This window comes from Rhinoderma darwinii, chromosome 13 (assembly GCF_050947455.1).
Source record: "Rhinoderma darwinii isolate aRhiDar2 chromosome 13, aRhiDar2.hap1, whole genome shotgun sequence".
Classification (NCBI taxonomy): domain Eukaryota; kingdom Metazoa; phylum Chordata; class Amphibia; order Anura; family Rhinodermatidae; genus Rhinoderma; species Rhinoderma darwinii.
In genome coordinates this window covers 31,529,323-31,548,976 of record NC_134699.1, presented here as the reverse complement: position 1 = coordinate 31,548,976, position 19,654 = coordinate 31,529,323, and positions in this window count along the sequence as shown.

The following is a 19,654-nucleotide window of genomic DNA, read 5'->3' as shown; positions in this document are numbered from 1 at the left end:
TGCAAGACAAACTTAGGTATACAACAACGCTCAGGAGAGGAACAAGTGGGCAGAGCCCCTTTTTATAGTCCAGCAGCCATTTGGGCTAATTATTGATGGGTGACCTTGGTACGCGTACTGGCGCTTTAAGGCCGGGCGCGCACCCTGTGGGAAACAGTCCAAGGACCGGGAAGTGAGTGCCGGCGTCTCACTGGAGGGAGCGGACGCCGCGAAGACAGATGTCCTTGGCCGGGGCCATCAGAGGGTAAGTCTGAATGACGGCCCCCGGCCATAGACGTTACAGTATCCCCCCTCTTACGCCCCCTCCTCTTGGGACCAGAGCGGGAAAGAAATTTCTTCATGAGGATAGGGGCATCGATGTTCTCCTCTGGCTCCCAAGATCTCTCCTCTGGACCAAATCCCCTCCAATCCACCAAATAAAACACCATTTCCTCCCACTTTCTTGGTGGCCAGGATCTCCCTCACTTCGAAAGTTCCGGATGAACCGCCAAGAGCCACTGCAGAACTAGGAGTCCTGGAGTAGCGGTTCAGGACCACTGGTTTCAGCAAGGAGACATGGAAGGAGTTAGGGCTCTTGAGGGTAGGAGGCATTCGAAGCTTGTACGACACAGGATTGATCTGTAGCAGAATCTCGAAGGGTCCAAGGAACCTGGGGGCAAACTTGCAAGATGGCACCCTCAGCCGGATATTCCTGGAAGACAGCCAGACCTTTGTACCTGGAAGAAACTGGGGAGGTTCTCGTCTCCTAGTGTCTGCCTTTCTCTTCATGCGGTCCACCGCCAGCAGAATAGCAGATCTTGTCTGCAGCCATATCTGCAGAAAGTCCCTGAAGGTAGAGTCGGCTGCAGGCACCTGGGATATAGTAGAGCCAGTCAGGGGTATTTGAGGATGTTGGCCGTAGACTATGAAGAACTGACTGGAGGTGGTGGACTTACTGGTATGGTTATTATAAGAGAACTCCGCCCACAGGAGCAGCTGCACCCTGTCATCATGTCGTTTGGAGATCGTTCTCCATAATTTGGTTAACCCTTTTGACTTGTCCATTGGACTGAGGATGGTAAGCTGAGGAGAAGTCAAATTTTACACCGAGTAGGCCACAGAGTGCTCTCCAGAACTTTGAGGTGAACTGGACCCCTCGATCCGAGACAATATGCAGGGGCAAGCCGTGCAAGGGTTCCGTCATTTTGGCCGGATGAATACCGTAGTCGACTACGGTATTCATCCGGTCAAAACAACGGAACCCTTGCACAACACAGACAAACTGAAACCACTGGCACCAGATCCGTCACCATTGAAATCAATGGTGATGGAAACGGAAACCTACGGTTTCCGTTTGGGTCAGTCAGGTCTCCGTTCTAACGGAAAGCTCAGATGGAACTACGGAACGGAGCCCTGACGCAGATGTGAACGAAGTCTTAAGAGAAAGAACAGTCCAGCTCACAAAAATATTACGGGATTTGATGACTTTGCAGGTGTTTTCCCCTGGTGCATGGATCCTGTAAAGTTCCAGTCCAGTCAGCATGAAATATGATCCTGCACTCACTGGCTTAAAATGAAGTATTCTTTATTAAAGCATCTACAACGACTCAGATAAGATTTCAAAAGCACAAAAAATGTTCTCGCTTACCTGTTTCAATCTAACTTGCTCTTAATCATAGTAAGAAGCAGTGTCTGTAACTGGATACTTCAATAAAGAATACTTTATTTTGAACCACAGACTACTGGATCATCTTTAGGCCTCATTTACACGAGCGTGTGCGTTTTGCGCGCGCAAAAAACGCTGCATTTTGCGCGCGCAAAAGGCACTTGGCAGCTCCGTGTGTCATCCGTGTATGATGCGCGGCTGCGTGATTTTCGCGCAGCCGCCATCATAGAGATGAGGCTAGTCGACGCCCGTCATTGTCCAAGGTGCTGAAAGAGCTAACTGATCGGCAGTAACTCTTTCAGCACCCTCGACAGTGAATGCCGAACACAATATACACCAACCTGTGAATAAAAAAAGACTTTCATACTTACCAAGAACTTCCTGCTTCCCCCAGTCCGGGCTCCCGGCCGTTGCCTTGGTGACGCGTCCCTCTCTTGTCATCCGGCCCCACCTCCCAGGATGACGCCGCAGTCCATGAGACCGCTGCAGCCTGTGATTGGCTGCAGCCTGTGCTTGGCCTGTGATTGGCTGCAGCTGTCACTTGGACTGAACTGTCATCCCGGGAGGTCGGACCGGAGTTATCGGTAAGTCAGAACGTCTTTTTTTTTTTTACAGGTTCATGGATTTTCGGAGCGGAAGTCACTGTCCATGGTGCTGAACCAGTTTAACGCTTTCAGCACCGTGGACAGTGACTGTCTCCTGACGTCGCGTACCCGAACATTTTTTACCGGTTTCGGTCAAAACGAGTTTGGCCGAACCCGGTGAAGTTCGGTGCGCTCATCTCGAATTTGACACTCCGTTTGGATGTTTGCAAACAGAAAAGCACGTGGTGCTTTTCTGTTTACATTCAGGAGTTTGACAGCTCTTGCGCGAATCACGCAGTTCGCACGGAAGTGCTTCCGTGCGGCATGCGTGGTTTTCACGCACCCATTGACTTCAATGGGTGCGTGAGTGCGCGAAAAACGCACGATTATAGAACATGTCGTGAGTTTTTTTCTGCGCACACGCGCTGAGCGCAATTCACGCATCGTCTAAACTGCCCCATTGACTAATATAGGTGCGTACGACATGAGTGCTAAGCACGCGCGTCGCACGCGCGTATATTACGTTCGTGTAAATGAGGCCTTAAAGTGTTATTAGTAACAGTAGCACATTATAAAGTTTAGACTTTGTCCCATTTTCTTAGTGTTGCGGAAAAACACTGCAGAAAAAAAAACATGCCCGCTCTGTGTGAGTGCACCCATAATTTACAGCATTGTTCCTATCATCAGCGCAGTAAAAGCTAACAAATGAAGTGTAGAAACAGCCTATAAAACAGTATTACATTTTACCACTAGGTGGCGATATATGTACATTCTGTGTATTACAGATGAATATTTCAGAATAAAAGACTGGAATTATAAGGTTTTCTATTTTAAAAAAAAAATCTTATTTATGAGGAAGTGCATCGTTTGGGTGAAGTAGTTTCTCTTTATTTATTAGCTCCTTAAATCAGTGAAGTGACTCTGTATTTGAATGGATAGTTGAGTGTTTATTCCATCATTGTATAGTAGAACATAGCTCCCAACATGGCGGAGGTTAGTTAAGGACAAATAAGCTTCAGTGCATGAAGAACTGGTTTTATACACTTCCTAATTGTATATATTTCTTCAGCAGTCTTTGTTATCTTCAATTCACAACCAAAAATCACACATGGTGGTAAAACAAAAAAACTAAAGGCCCTTTTGCAGGGGACGATAATTGGAGGAATGGAACGCTCATTCCCAATCATCAGCTCCTGTCAAAAGGGCCCAGCGATCAGCCGTCAAACAAGCAAACCTTTTTTTGTCAGATGATCAAATCTTTTATGCAGCAGTAAATCATGGTTGTCAGCAGCACATCTCCCTGTGTAAACATGATGCAAACTGTATGGGAATGAACGATTGTTCATCTCCATGCAGTACAATGAAATAGACTCGTTTATCAGCGGTAACCTGCCGGTGTAAAACTAACCTAAGGCCTCATGCACACTTCCGTTGACCGTCGTACGGCCATAAATGACGGATCCGTTAAACAACTGTCCTATTTTTGACGGAATGGCCACACGGTTCCGCTAAAACAACGGAAGTGTCCATGGCCCCATTGAAATGAATGCGTCAGGGTGCTATCAGTTAAAAAAATGGATAGCACCCTGAGGAAAATAACTGTAGTGGGCATGAGGCCTAAACTTATCTTGGGCCACCATAATAAATAATTGAGGGTCTACACTCCAGCCATACAGAAACAGTGTATCTATAGCCTAATTGTAAACTCTTCTGTTATTGCTTCCACAGATCATATCATCCATTATATTGTATAAAAGAAACCAAACCTTAGAATCTTTAGCTACTAATATCCATAAACAAATAATGTAACGACTAGATCAGAATAAATTGAGGAGGGGTATGTTTTCCAAGAATCGTTTTTCACCAGAGATCGGTTCCTAATTAGTGATCCACCTCTAGGACACCGCAACCAGGTAAGGTGATTACAAGATGCCTGTTTTCTAATTCTAATGTTTATACATTCTCTGCTTCAAATGTGTACATATTGAAGGTGCAAAGCAATACACATATTTATGTACATCTATCCATCTCATATCTGTCCGTCCATCTCATATCTGTCCATCTCTCTCATATCTATCCATCTCGCATCTATCTCGCATCTATCTCTCCCCTATCTATCTCTCCCCTATCTATCTCTCTCATATCTATCTCTCTCATATCTATCTCTCTCATATCTATCTATTGCCCCATTCACATGCATTGCCTGCGGAATCGGGTCGTAAATATTAACAGTATCCTGGTTATGTAAACATGGAGGTGTTCACACACCGTTTTTTGGCACGTTTTTTGACGTGGAGACCACGCCAAAAAACAGCCAAATACGTAAAGGCGTTTTTGTCCCGCGAACGGTAAAAAGTGTTTGCGGAAAGAAGAAGCGACATGCCCTATCTTTGGGCCCTTTAATCTCTGACCTCCCATTGACATCAATGGGAGGCCGAGAAAGTGTTTTTCGCCCGTGGCGCTCCATTCCTGCGGCCGAAAAACGCAGCAAACTGCGTGTAGGCAGGTCAAAATCTGGCTCAAAATTCCAGACGGAAATTTGAGGCAGATTTTTCTACCTGTAAAAAAATTTGTGTGGACAGGGCCTAACAAGGAGGCATTCACTAGGTGTAGAGAAGTGGTTTCTTTACTGTAAGAACAGCGAGACTATGGAACTCATGCTGTCATGCTTATTTAATTTAAAGAGTTTAACCCATTAATGACCGCCTAAACGTGTTTTCACGGCGGACATAAGGATACTTATGCCAGAGTGCCGCCTTTTTAGCACCCCCTATTAGACCCCCAGATCATCCCCCTGTCCGCCCCCCACGTACCTGATCATGAAGATGGCGTCGCTGACTGTCCCGTCACAATGACAGTTAGAACACATTACACTCAGTAGATAGTGTAATGTGTTCTAGCAGCGATCAGAGCTGCAAGTCTAAATGTCCCCTAGTGGGACAAGTAAAAAAAAAAAAAAATGTTTTAAAAAAGTATAAAAATAAAAGTTATAAGTTACATAAACAAAAAATGCTTTTTTTTTCCCTATAAGACTTTTATTATAGGGAAAAAATAAATACGTTAAAAAAAGTACACATATTTGGTATCACCGCGTTCGTAACGACCGCAACTTTAAAACTATAATATTTTTCCCGCACGATTAACACCGCAAAAAAAATAAGTAAAAAAACAATGCTACAATCGCTATTTTTTGGTCAGCACCCCTCTCAAAATATACAATAAAAAGTGATCAAAAAGTTGCATATACGCCAAAATAGTATCAATAAAAACTACAACCCGTCCCGCAAAAAACAAGCACTTACACAGCTTTTTTGACTGAAAAATAAAAAAGTTATGGCTCTCAGAATATGGTGACACAAAAAATCAATTTGTTTATAAATAAGTGATTTTATTGCGCAAAACGCTGCAAAACATAAAAAAAATATACATATGGTATCACCGTAATCATACTGACCCACAGAATAAAGTAAAATAGTCATTTATAGCCCAGGATGGACTCCGTAAAAAAAAAAAAAATAAACATTGTCAGAATTGATGGTTTTTGATCACATAACAAATAAGCCCTCACGCAGCTCCGGAGGAGAAAAAATAAAGTTCTGGCTCTCAGAATATGGCGATGAAAATTGTGCAGTGTTACTGTTGAGGCGTGAATAGTGAATTCGCTTGTCTGTGTATCTCTCGCTCTTTCACCTGCTGGCCAGCAAACCTTTGTCTCTGTCCACTATTGTTTCTACAGACAAACGGATTCAGCATTCTAATACACAGCATTACCTCCATCTTACCTGCATGTGATCAAACCTGAATGGAAGGTGCGCTGGGTTTATATAGGAGGCACTTGATTAATGCCAGGTGAGGCAGAGCTGCAGCCACACAAAGTAGATGTAGATTTTGTTATGTGTATAGAGATTGTAAGCTTCTTTTCTTTTTAAAAGGAGACATGAAGTATGGAATATGTGTAATATGTGGTTTAGGTATAATATGTATATGTTTGAAATTTAAACACAAATGTGTGTGTCCCTTTAAGACTGTAGAATTCTGGGAAATAGGATATTGTGTATATAAGTGCACCCAGATGAGGGTGGGACAGGTTCAGTGCAGCGCATATGAGCTGGGGGGTGCTGCTTGATATGAAGGCAGCTGCAAATCAACCCCTAATGTACCTGTGTTTTTTTTTTGTTGTTCTAGTTTGTATTTGCTCAAAATAAATACCAGCATTGTTTGCCAAATCCTGAGTGAGGACTGTTTGACGGCAAGAACGCCCACACCCCAACAATTCCAAAAGCGGATAAAATCGGGCGCCATTTATCAGTGCGACACTGGACACATATCTGCGGATTATTATTTATCTACCGCATTATTATACCCTCTTATTATACCCTGATGTAATCCACACAGATTACATATTCCTCCACATTATAAACTGAAATACCAGTAAAACTCCAAACAGAACTATTACCAAGCTAAATCTGTGCTCCAAAAGCCAAATGGCGCTCCCTCCCTTCTGAGCGTGCCCAAACAACAGTTTACGTCCACAGATCTGGCATCCCCATACTGGGAGAACCCGGTTAATATTTTATGAGGAATTTGTCTTCAGTGGCACAAACTGGGCATAACATGTAGTGCACTAAAATGGCACATCAGTGGAAAAGTGCAATTTTCACTCTGTACAATCCGTTGCGCATTAACCCCTTCGTGCACCACGACTTAATAGCATGTCGTGGTGTGGGGGGTGATGTATAGAGTGGGCTCACACGCTGAGACCGCGCCATACGCTGCTGGTGTCAGCTGTGTATTACAGCTGTAACCCGGGACTAACGGACAGGAACATCGATCGCGCTCTTACAGGAGCCTGTAAAAATGACAATATACTGCAATACATTAGTATTGCAGTGTATTGTATCAGCGATCTAATGATTGCTGGTTCAAGTCCCCTAGGGGCACTAATAAAATGCGTAAAAACAAAAGTAAATTATTATTAGTGAAAAAAATGGAATAAATATTTAAAGTAAAAAAAAAAAACTTTTCCATTTTTTTTCTCTAAAGTAATTTAAAAAAAATACACAAAATTGGTATCGCTGTGTTTGTAAAAGTCCAAACTATTACAATATACCATTATTTAACGTGCACGGTAAACGCCGTGAAAAAGAAAGAACTTAAAACGGCAAAATCGCTGTTTTTTGGTCACCTTGGCTCTACCAAAAAATTTAATAAAAAGTGCTCAAAAAGTTGTATGTACCAAAAAATCATACCAATAAAAACTACAACTTGTTTCGCAAAAAATAAGCCCTCACACCACTCTGACGGAAAAATAAAAAAGTTATGGCTCTTGGAAAGCGGAGAGGGAAAAACGAAAAAGAAAAAATGGATCAGTCCGGAAAGGGTTAATTACTTTCTAATGAAAAAACATTTATGACCACATGTGGGGAATTGCCGTACTCAGGAGAAATTGCTTTACAAATGTTGGAGTGCTTTTTCCTCCTTTATCCTTTGTGAAATTGAAAAAATGCAATATTTTAGTGGAAATAATGTTGAGATTAATTTTCACGGCCTAATTCTAATAAATTCTACAAAAGACCTGTGGGGTCTAAATGCTTACTATACCCCTAGATCGATTCCTTAAGTGCTGTCGTTTTCCAAATAGGGTCACTTTTGGGGGGTTTCCACTGTTTTGGCCTCTCAGGGGCTTTGCAAATTCTACATGGCACCGAAAACCATTCCAGCTAAATTTGAGCTCCATAAGTCAAATAGCGCTCCTTCCGTTCTAAGCCCCGCTGTGGGTCCAAACAGCAGTTTATTACCACATATGGTGTATTTACGTAATTGGGAGAAATTGTTTTACAAATGCTGGGGTGCTTTTTCTCCTTTATTCCTTGTAAAAATTAAAAATGACTCAATTTTTTTAGGAAAAAAGTAGATTTTTACCTTTACAGACTAATTCCAATGAATTCCGAAAAACAACTGTGGGGTCAAAATGCTAATTTTACCCATAGAAAAATTCCTTGAGGGGTGTAGTTTCCAAAATGGGGTCACTTTTGGGGGATTTCCACTGTTTTGGTCCCTCCAGTGCACTGCATACGTGACACGGCACTGAAAACTTTTTCAGCAAAATCCGAAATCCAAATGGTGCTCCTTCTGTTCTGAGCCCTGCTGTGTGTCCAAACGGCAGTTTATTACCACATATGGGGTATTGCTATAATCGGGAGAAATTGCTTTACATATGTGGGGTGTTTTTTCTCCTTTATTCCTTGTAAAAATGAAACTTTGTATATAGTGCCACAGACCCCCCTTTAGATAATGCCGCAGTGCCCTCTGTATATAGTGCCACACAACCTTGTAGATAATGCCACAGTGTCCTCTGTATATAGTGCCACACCCCCTGTAGATAATGCCACAGTGCCCTCTGTATATAATGCCACCGTACCCCTGTAGATAGTGCCACACAATGCCCACTGTAGATGGCACTACACAGCGCCCCTATAGATTGTGCCACAAAGCGCCCCCCCTGTAGATAGCACCACCCCCACTGTATATAACGCTACCCACTTCCCCTGTAGATAATGCTGAAGTGCCCTCTGTATATAATGCCGCAGTACCCCCTCTAGATGTCACACAGCCCCCCTGTAGATAGCGCCACACAGCGCCTACTGTAGATGGTGCTACACAGCACCCCCCTTAGATAGCACCACCCCCATTGTTTATAGCGCTACCCCCTTCCCCTGTGGATAGCGCCACTGAAGCTCCATCTAGCAGAGGAATTCCTGTCCGTATATGGACAGTGACATCAGGGGTTACTCCCTGAATAGAATCCCCAACGCTATAGCCGGGGATTCCCTCAAGTAGGACATCCTGACACCACTGTCCATATATGGACAGTGACGTCAGTGGCTACTCTTTGAGAGGAATCCCTGTTGCCGACTCTGGCTGGGGGGTTCTGCTCCAGGAGGAGTCCCTGAAGTCAATGTCCATATATGGACAGTAACCTCAGGGGTTTCCTCTAGGAGCGAAATCCCCGGCCAGATCTTCGGCAACTGGGATTCTGCCCAATCATTCACCTCTGACATTCACTGTCCATATATGCATTGTCCAGAGCCATCTGTTTCCGGCACAGGCATGGATCCAGTGCATAATATTGGGTGCCCGGAGGCAGCGGGAGCAGCTGATCTGTGAGGGGGTTCATATATTGATGATCATACATCAGCATGAAAAATGGTCCCGTGTCCGGACAACCTCTTTTAATGTTTTCATTATTGTGGGCTGCTGATTTTGCTGCATCCTAGTATGGAATTTTCTGCTTACAACCTATTTAATGAGATGTAAGACATAATGCAGATCTCTGCAGCTGGTCAAAAAGGCAAGAATGAGGATATAGTGAAATAAGGCCATTTCTAAAGCATATATTCTATAATTAAATGTCCATATTACAAATATCTCTAAAAATCTGCATTGGCATTCCCAGGGAGTATAGTAAAGTATTATGATTATAACGGTTACTTTCTGTGTACACACAGTCACAAACTCCATTGCAGTTTTATGTGAGGCCATAAATACAGCTCCTGTTATTACTCCAGCAGTAGCCACTTAAGTAAATATTCCCCTTATCGTTTTACTGTGAGGTCCTGTGAGGTTCTGCTCACAATTATTAGATTTCATGCACGTTTCTTAGGAAATTTCGAAAAGCTATTTTTCATCAGAAATAGCTTTCCGGTCAATTTAGCATAAATGGTCACATCAAGCAGATATTTATTCTTCATAGAATCTTCCGGCTTTTAGGAAATATTTAATGGTTTTCAAAAGAAAGTGACTGTGAGGAAAACAGAGTGTTTTCCCAACTTAATAACTGCATGTTCTTTTTTCTTATTTATCACAAGTCGTAATAGCCGCTGCATGGATTACGTCTTTGGATGTCTATACAGGGGCACAGCTAAAGGCTCATGGGCCCCTGTGCAAAAGTCCTTCTTGGACCCCCGACCCCAGACGTCTTCTCATGGCCGACGGCCCGCAGCATTTAGCTGCATCGTTGGGTCTCCTAAGTGATCCAATGATGCAGCGCTAGCAGCCAGGGGCGTCGCTAAGGTCTTAAAACGTCAGGGGAAAAAGCAACCAATACATACGTCCCCCCCAAAAAAAAATAATAATGTGTATATATGTGTAACGGCTATGGCTCCCCATCGTCGGACAGCCGCAACTGCAGTCACCTGGCCGCCTGCCAGCATCCCCGGAGACGCCAGCTCGCGCGGCCTTCTTGTCCTGGACTGAGTATAAGGGTGCACGTGCTTGTCTTAAAGGGCCAGTTCACACACTTACTAAAGTTTCCCTAACCTATCCCCAGATCACCCTGGACTATAAAAAGGGCTCCGCCCTTCCTCTCTTTGCCTGAGCATTGTTGTTGTCTACCCATGTCCGTATTGCAAAGGGTTCCTTAGTGGTATCCTGCTCCCAGTGTTCCCGTATCCTGCTGCTGTATTGTCTCCTGCAGCTAGCCTTCAATTGGTGTCGTGTATATCATCTGCCACGTCTGCGATCATCTGCCACGCCCTGTGTCATCCACCACGTCTGGCGTCATCTGCCACGTCAAGTACCACCCGTACCAAAGTCTCTGCTACTGTCTGAACTCTTACAGGTACTCTTGTGATAAGGACTTTGCATAGACTGTTGTTTGGCCAGCTGCCACTCCGCTATGACGGAGCAGCAAAGTGGGTCCACATCCCCCTGAATTGTGACAATATGTGTGTGTAAATATATAGATAGATGGATGGATAGAGGAGACAGCATATCTATAGCACTACAACCCTATAGCTATGGATAGGATTAGACACAGTGGCTCAGCAGATTTTATCACATATGATAGACTTAGATATAGGGCCCAGCTGGCTAACATTACGGCTTGAGCGCTGGACCCAGAAAAGGTAAGTATAATAATTGCTTTTCTTTTTTATGTATAGAATTGGTTAATAAGGATTACGTGTTTTTTTTATTTTATTTCAATAAAATAATTTTTCTATGTCTCTGGGTTTTCTTTCAACTTTAATACGACCACCTTAGTAATGGCCGCTGGTTGATTGACAGCATGCATTACTAAGGCAAGATTTTGTGTTAGCCGGTGAAAAGGCTAGCACTGACCCCCATTATTACTCTGGGTACCCACCGCTATCAGGAGTATCGGGAAGAGCTGGTTGCGATCCAGTACCCGACCACCTGTAGTGATGGGTACTAACCGGGGCGGCCGCAGGCTGGTATTATTAGACCAGGAAAGGCCAGAAACCGTGGCCCTACCCATGCTTAGATACAGGGCCTAGCAGCTGTCTGATGGGCCCTGTATCTGAGCCTACCACATGGTAGGCTTAGATACAGGGCCCATGTGTGATCCTGTCTGCTGGGCCCGGTATCTAAGCTCACAACATGGTAGGCTTACATACATGGACCATGTGTGATCCTGTCTGATGGGCCCTGTATCTAAGCCTACCACAGGGTAGGCTTAGATACAGGGGCCCAGCAGATAGTAATATTATACTTACCCTCTTCAGATCCGGGGGCAGCTGAGGTACTGATGCCATCCAGTGTTAGGACCTCCGCTGTACTCGGGAATAAGAGTAAGTTTACTCTCTGTAACTATAGTAACAGGGGCGCATGTAGTTTATTACATAAGCCCTAGCTACGCCACTGAGTGCATACATAGACAGCAGAGGGCCTTTGTTCAAGAATAGTGTATTAGCCCCTTGCTCATAATTCAACATGGGGCACCCACCTTATCTCTTCCTAACAATTCACTAATAATTGTGAGCCATGAAATTCATTAGCTCAGTCCCTTACATTTAGTATAAGGTTAGGAATCCAACAAATTTGGATTTCTTGTGACTGTCAGGTCACAGCCGCAGCAACCCGCGGTTCACAATGCGGCCACATTCAATTGAATTCCGTGCGATACATGCAGGGACATATGGCCAGCGAAAAAGAGTGGGGGAGACCTTGTCCACTCTATCTACGCCACTATTGATCGCTATCACTATTTGTGCATTACACACAACACATTCTGGAAAAGTTTAGTTTTTATTTTATAATATTGTGACATTTTTGCTAATTTTATCTTAGAATCCAGTGATCAGTAAAATGCTTTAGCACAAGGACATGTTCAGGAAAAGACGGTAATTAGTAGGATTGCAATCATCCATCTACTCAGTGAATTACAAGGCAATCTAGACAATTACTGCAGACAGGTCAACCATGGGTATAACAAGAACCAATGATAGCCGCAGCCGTGTTCATCTCAGGAAATTGGAAAGCACCTGAATGTACAGAAGTGGCTGCTTTGATTTACTTTGTGCGTCTTCTGTCCCCATATGCTTCTATGTTTTGTACATTTGTGCACACACCATCTTGGTTTTTGTTTTCCAAGTTATGTTTAATTATTTATGTATAGTTGTGTGGGTGGCCTATCATATGCTCAATGAAACCATAAATTGTTGCTCGCCTGCAGAGATGAGTTCAGTACACGGAGTGCAGACGTCTGCTTTATGTATCCTGAGATAACCTACAACTCAAGTGATAAGGGAGAAGGAAATTAAATATAGGATTTTATTGTGTCCACGACAGACAGAAACTATCTCTTCTCATAAAGCCTCTGTTTTGTCCGGACAGTTGTCAAGACTTGGCTGGTAACTTCTTCACTCTTACTTTATGATTTTTAGGTCATATATTACAAAAACAACCTTAGGGAGTTAAATGGGAGAAGGCTGTAATACTGTGAACCGCTGCTACAGTGAAAGGAATGAAGGGGAAGCAGCTTAGCAGGAGCACCGCATCCCCTTTGAATAGCTAATCAGCAGAGCGCCAAGAGTCAGACCCTCACTGATCAGATATTGATGGCCTATACTGAGGATGGGCCATCAATTAATCTCCTTGGATAACCCCTTTAATGTTTCAGAAAATAAAGGTTATTCTTTGTATAGTGAAAATGTTCCAATATACTTAGGGTAGATGTAAAAAGCAATCTAGAGTAAGATGTAACACATTTATTAACCGCTTCCCGACCGCTCACTGTAAATTCACGTCGGCGCTTGCTGGGCTCTGTGCAGCGCCAACGTGAATTCACGGTGAGTGTTAGCAGCGCGATCTGGTGTTCCAGTATAGCGCTGACACCCGGATCGCGCTGTTAACACCGGCATCTGGTCCCAGAGACATGATCGGGACCTAATTGGTTCAGGTCCCGATCATGTGATCGCAGGGAAAGTTTGTTGCAGCAACAAACTGGAAAGTTTGTTGCTACAACAAACCTTCCAGGGGACTCATTGCGGGTGCTGCCATTGGTTGTCATGGCAAAACCGGAGGTCATACAACGGCCTCCGGGTCTGCCATGCACGGAAGCCTATGAGGACCAGCCTCCGGCTGGTCTTCATAGGCTTCCTGTCAGTGTGACTCTCAGCGTCACACTGACCGTTTATAATACGTTACACTACCTAGGTAGTGTAATTTATTATAGCAGCGATCAGTCCTGCAGGTCTTCAAGTTAAGCAAGTAAAAAGAAAATAAAAAGGTAATAAAAATGTTTTATAAAAGTGTAAAAATAAGTTACAAAAAATGCTTTATATAATGTCTTTTATGAAAAAAAATAAACGTTAAAAAAAGTACACATATTTGGTATCACCAGGTTTGTAACGACCCAAAACTATAAAACTATAATATTATTTTTCCCACATGGTGAAAACATCAAAAAGTAAAAAAACGATGCCAGAATCACTATTTTTTTGGTCACCACCCTCGCAAAATATAGAATAAAAAGTGATCAAAAAGTCGCATGTACCCCAAAATAGTATCAATAAAAACTACAACCCGTTCCGCAACAAAAAGCCCTTACACAGCTTTTTTGACTGAAAAATAAAAAAAGTTACGGCTCTCAGAATATGGTGACACAAAAAATACATTATTTTATAGAAAGTGATTTTATTGCGCAAACGCTACAAAACATAAAAAAACTATATACATATGGTATCGCCATAATTGTATCGACCCTCAGAATAAAGTTAAATTTAATTTATAGCGCACGGTGAACACTGTAAAGACAAAAAACCTTGTCAGAATTTATGTTTTTTTTGTCGCCTTGCTTGCCAAAATTGAATAAAAAGTGATAAAAAAATCGCATGTACCCTAAAATTGTACCAATGAAAACTACAGATTGTCCCGCAACAAATAAGCCCTCACACAGCTCCGGTGGAGAAAAAAATAACAAAGTCCTGGCTCTCAGAATATAGCGACAGAAATTGTGCAGAGCGTTCCAAAAGCAGATAAGATTGGGCACTGTTTATCAGTGCGACAACGGCCACATATCTATGATTTATTTTTTATTTACTGCATTCTTATAACCACTTATTATGCTCTGATGTACTCCGCACAGCTTACATATGCTCCCACATCATAAACTCAAATACCAGTAAAACCCCAAACAAAACTACTACCAAGCAAAATCTGCACGTCGAAAGCCAAATGGCGCTCCCTCCCTTTTGAGCCCTACAGCGTGCCCAAACAGCAGATAACGACTACATATGTGACATTTTATACCCGGGAGAACCTGCTCAACATTGTATGAGGTATTAGGCTGGGTTCACACGACCTATTTTCAGACGTAAACGAGGCGTTTTAAGCCTCGATTTACATCTGAAAATATGGCTCCAATACGTCGGCAAACATCTGCCCATTTATTTGAATAGGTTTGCCGACGTACTGTGCCGACGACCTGTCATTTACGCGTCGCTGTCAAACGACGACGCGTAAAAAAGACGGCTCGTCAAAAGAAGTGCAGGTCACTTCTTGGGACGTAATTTGAGCCGTTTTTCATTGATTCTAATGAAGAACAGCTCCAAATTACGGCCGTAATTGACGCCTCGCAAAACGCGAGTACATGCAATTACGTCTGAAATTACGGAGCTGTTTTCTCCTGAAAACAGCTCCGTAATTTCAGACGTAAATGCAGTTGTTGTGTGCACATACCCTTAGTCTTCAGTGGCACAAACTGGGCACAAAATGGCATATTAGTGGAAAATTGTAATTTTCACTTTGCACCATCCGCTGCGCATTAACCCCTTCGAGCACCATGACTTAATAGCATGTCGTGGGGGTGAGGGGGGGGGGGTTATATATGGAGCGGGCTCATGAGCTGAGCCCGCTATATATACTGCAGGTGTCAGCTGTGTATTACAGCTGATACCCGAGACTAACGGACAGGAACAACGATCGCGCTGTTACAGGAGCCTGTAAAACTGACATTATACTGCACTAGTACTGCAGTGTATTGTACCAGCGAATGATCGCTGGTTCAAGTCTCCTAGGGGGACAACTAAAATGTGTAAAAAAAAAAGTCAATAAAGTTATTATTAGTGAAAAAATATATAATATATTTAAAGTCCCAAAAAAAACCCTTCCCATTTTTCCTCTAAATAATGTAAAAAAGATCACAAAATTGGTATCACTGCATCCGTAAAAGTCCTAATTATTATAATATACCATTATTTAACTCACACGGTGAACGCTGTAAAAAAGAAAGAATTGAAAACGCCAAAATCGCTGTTTTTTTGGTCACCGTAGCTTTTAAAAAATTTTTTATAAAAAAGTGATGAAAAAGTTGTATGTACCAAAAAATTGTACCAATAAAACGACAGCTCGTCCCACAAAAAATAAGCCCTCACAGCGATCAATTGAACAAAAAATAAAAAAAAGTTATGGCTCTCGGAATGTGGTGAAATAAAATGTTTTGTTTTTTTAACAAATAGTTTTTACTTTGTAAAAGTAGTAAAACATAAAAAAAACTGTATAAATTTGGTATGACCTTAATCGTAGTTGTGGTTTTTATAGCACGGTGAAAGCCGTAAAAACTAAACCCACTAAGCCCAAAAAACAATGGAGGAATCGCAGCTTTTTCCAATTTTAGCCTGCAAAGAATTTTATTTTCAGTTTCCCAGTACTTTAAATGGTACTTTAAATGGTGTCACTAGAAACTACAACTCCTCCCGCAAAAAATAAGCCCTCACACTACTCTACTGATGGAAAAAGTAAAAACTTTATGGCTCTTGGAAAGCGGGGAGGGAAAATCTAAAATGTAATACCAAAAATGGATCAGTCCTGAAAGGGTTAATTAATTTCTAATGAAAAAACATTTATGACCACGTGGGGTATTGCCGTACTTGGGAGAAATTGCTTTACAAGCGTTTGGGTGCTTTTTCTCCTTTATCCTTTGTAAAAATACATTTGTAACATCTTTGGCTATCTGTGCGACACTGGTGTAGATTTCCGCTATTATTCACGCCAGTTTCTGGCATAAATTATAGTAAATGCGCTGGGTGGCAGTGGCCCCGCCCAGTTCTACTCACTTTTTAAAAATGTTGCATTTAAGAGTGCCGTATTCTTATTTGACATGACATCTGCTATAATAGGGAATCTGATGTGTATGCGCAGTCCTCATAATATTACTTTGTATATATCTTAGCATATACTGTTTGCTCGGCTCGTTCTGTAACTCCTATACACTTTGATGGAGAGGGCTGCAGACAAACGCAGCCACCTCTCTAATGAACTTTATGCAGACTAGGGCAAATCAGTGCCCAGGGGTCACCAGACCCACGTTCTCCCAATAGGGGTTAAGCCCTAGAGGTGGTACTCACATTTATCAGGATTGAATGGCATATACTGTGGCAATGCAGCTGCCTCTGTTGGATCACATCATCATTGGTTCTCCCAGGCATGGCAGATCTGCAGCTGTAGCAATCAGCTCTGCCAGTGTCTGATGTCACCATATGGGGGCACATTCGCTATTAAAAATGTGCCAGAATTCTGGTGCAAATGCCATGTGCCATATTTATTAACTGTTTTAGACACTTTTTGTGCTGTGCCTTTGTGTGAGTGTGGCCTAATGGAAAAGGGGAGTGGTCTAATAGTAAGGGCATGGCTAAAAATGCACCGTGTGCCAAAATTTTGGTGCTAAAAACTGGCATTAACTAAGCCAGCCAAAACGTGGCATTGGAAGAGAAAAGTGTCTAACATGTCTAGCAAAATGCACCAAATTTATCATACAGCATTTTGTTAAATCTGGCTCATCTTCTGACTGCCTTGTATAAGGTTACGTTGTCTAAAATTTGGACAGCATTAGTAAATCTGACCTATTATGTTTAAAAAAATTATATAAATAGTATTCCTTCTCAATGAATTAGAATATCATCAAAAAGTTAATTTATTTCAGTAATTCAATTCAAAAAGTGAAACTCATATATTATATAGATTCATTACACACAGAGTGATCTATTTCCAGCATTTTTCTTTTAATGTTGATGATTATGGCAAACCGTTAATGAAAATTTTAATATTATATAAGCCCAATTTCAAAAATGATTTTTAATACCGAAATGTTGGCCTACTGAAAAGCATGTACAGTATATGCCCTCAATACTTGGTCGGGGCTCCTTTTGCATGAATTACTGCATCAATGCAGCGTGGCATGGAGGCGATCAGCCTGTGGCACTGCCAGTGGTGGATTAAGTGTACCATGGGCCCTGGGCTGTTCACACAACTTGGGCCCCCTCCTTCCCCCTCACACGCAATTCAACCCCACCAACCCACTGACACTCTACCTATCAGTGCCACTGACCTGACGGATACAGGTTTTAGCACTAGATACAGCTGCTCTGTATTCAGGATATAAAGCAGCTTTATCTCAAAAGAGGCGGAATAAACATTTACATTAAGTGACTTACCGATTACTTCATTTCAGATTCTAGTTGTTCTTTTTCTCTTTTCTTCTCCATCCGGTCCAGACCTCTATGACTTCTCCCGGCCATGACCCATTTCTGCAGTTTTCCGCTCAGATGACTTGGGCTTCTCACTTTTCAAACATTTCTGCATCTACAGTATAAACAAAGATAAAGTTATCATGGTGCCGCACAATACGTCCCTATATATAATAGCACTGTACACTGTGTCCCACACACACACATCGTGCCCCCTGTAGATAGTGCCCCCATAGAGCCCCCTGTAGATAGTGCCCCCATAGAGCCCCCTGTAGATTGTGCTCCACATATAGCCCCCCTGTTGATAGGGCTCTATATATAGCCCCCTGAAGACAGCGCTCTACATATAGCTCCCCCTGTATATAGTGCCCTACATATAGTCCCCCTTTAGATTGTGCACCATATACAGCCCCCTGTAGATTGCGCTCTACTTATAGCGTACCCTATGTATAGTGCCCTACCTACATATAGTCCCCTTGTAGATTGTGTCCCACATAAAGTCTCCCCTGTAGACTGTGTCCCACATATAGCCCTATGTAGATGGCGCTCTACATATAGCACCCTACATGTAGTCCTCTTGTAGATTGTGTCCCATATAAAGCCTCCCCTGTAGACTGTGTCCCACATATAGCCCCCCCTCCAGTAGATGATGCCCCCCCCACTTTTTAGTTGAAAACCAAAAAAAATTACATACTCACCATGATCTTGTTCCCGCGTTATCCTGTGTCAAATCTGACCTGCTCTCTTCTGAGCAGGTCTGCTGGGGCTGAGCGACGCCATCGCGCCGCTTGCTTCGTTGAAAGGAGCTGATTGGCAGGGGAGAATGACATGCCCCGTCAATCAGCACCCCTCAACAATGAAAGCGGTGTGATGACGTCATCGCGCCGCTACCATCGTTGATTGGCAGGGCAGAATGACTTCCCCCACCAATCAGCGGACAACTCATCCTGCCCTGCCAATCAGCGTCATTGTAAGGCGCTGAATGGTCGGGCACGGAACTTATGCAGATACACTCAGGTACAATTAGTGCAGGAGGGGGTGGCGACGCCTGGTTTCAGTTGCGCCGCCACCCCCTCAGAGAGGCAGCAGGACGGACGGTGCTGCCCTATTTAGTCAGCCCGCCCCTTCTCCCCATTAGCGGCGCTAGCACGCTGCAATGTGTTTTTTTGTAAAATTATGTGCCGCCCGAACCGCCATATGATAATCCGCCACTGGGCACTGCTGAGGTGTTATGGAAGCCCAGGTTGCTTTGATAGCGGCCTTCAGTTCGTCTGCATTGTTGGAAATTCCCTATAGATTCTCTATGGGGTTTAGGTTAGGCGAGTTTGCTGGCCAATCAAGCGCAGTGATACTGTGGTTAATAAACCAGGTATTGGTACTTTTGGCAGTGTGGGCAGGTGCCAAGTCCTGCTGGAAAATGGAATCAGCATCTCCATAAAGCTTGTCAGCAGAGGGAAGCATAAAGTGCTCAAACATTTCCTGGTAGATGGCTGCGTTGACTCTGGACTTGATATAACACAGTGGCCCAACACTGTTGCTCAGTGTCCAAAGTCCTGTTTTCAGATGAAAGTACATTTTGCATTTCATTTGGAAATCAAGGTCCCTTACTCTGGGGGGAAGAGTGGAGAGGCGTCAATCCAAGTTGCTTGTGGTCCAGT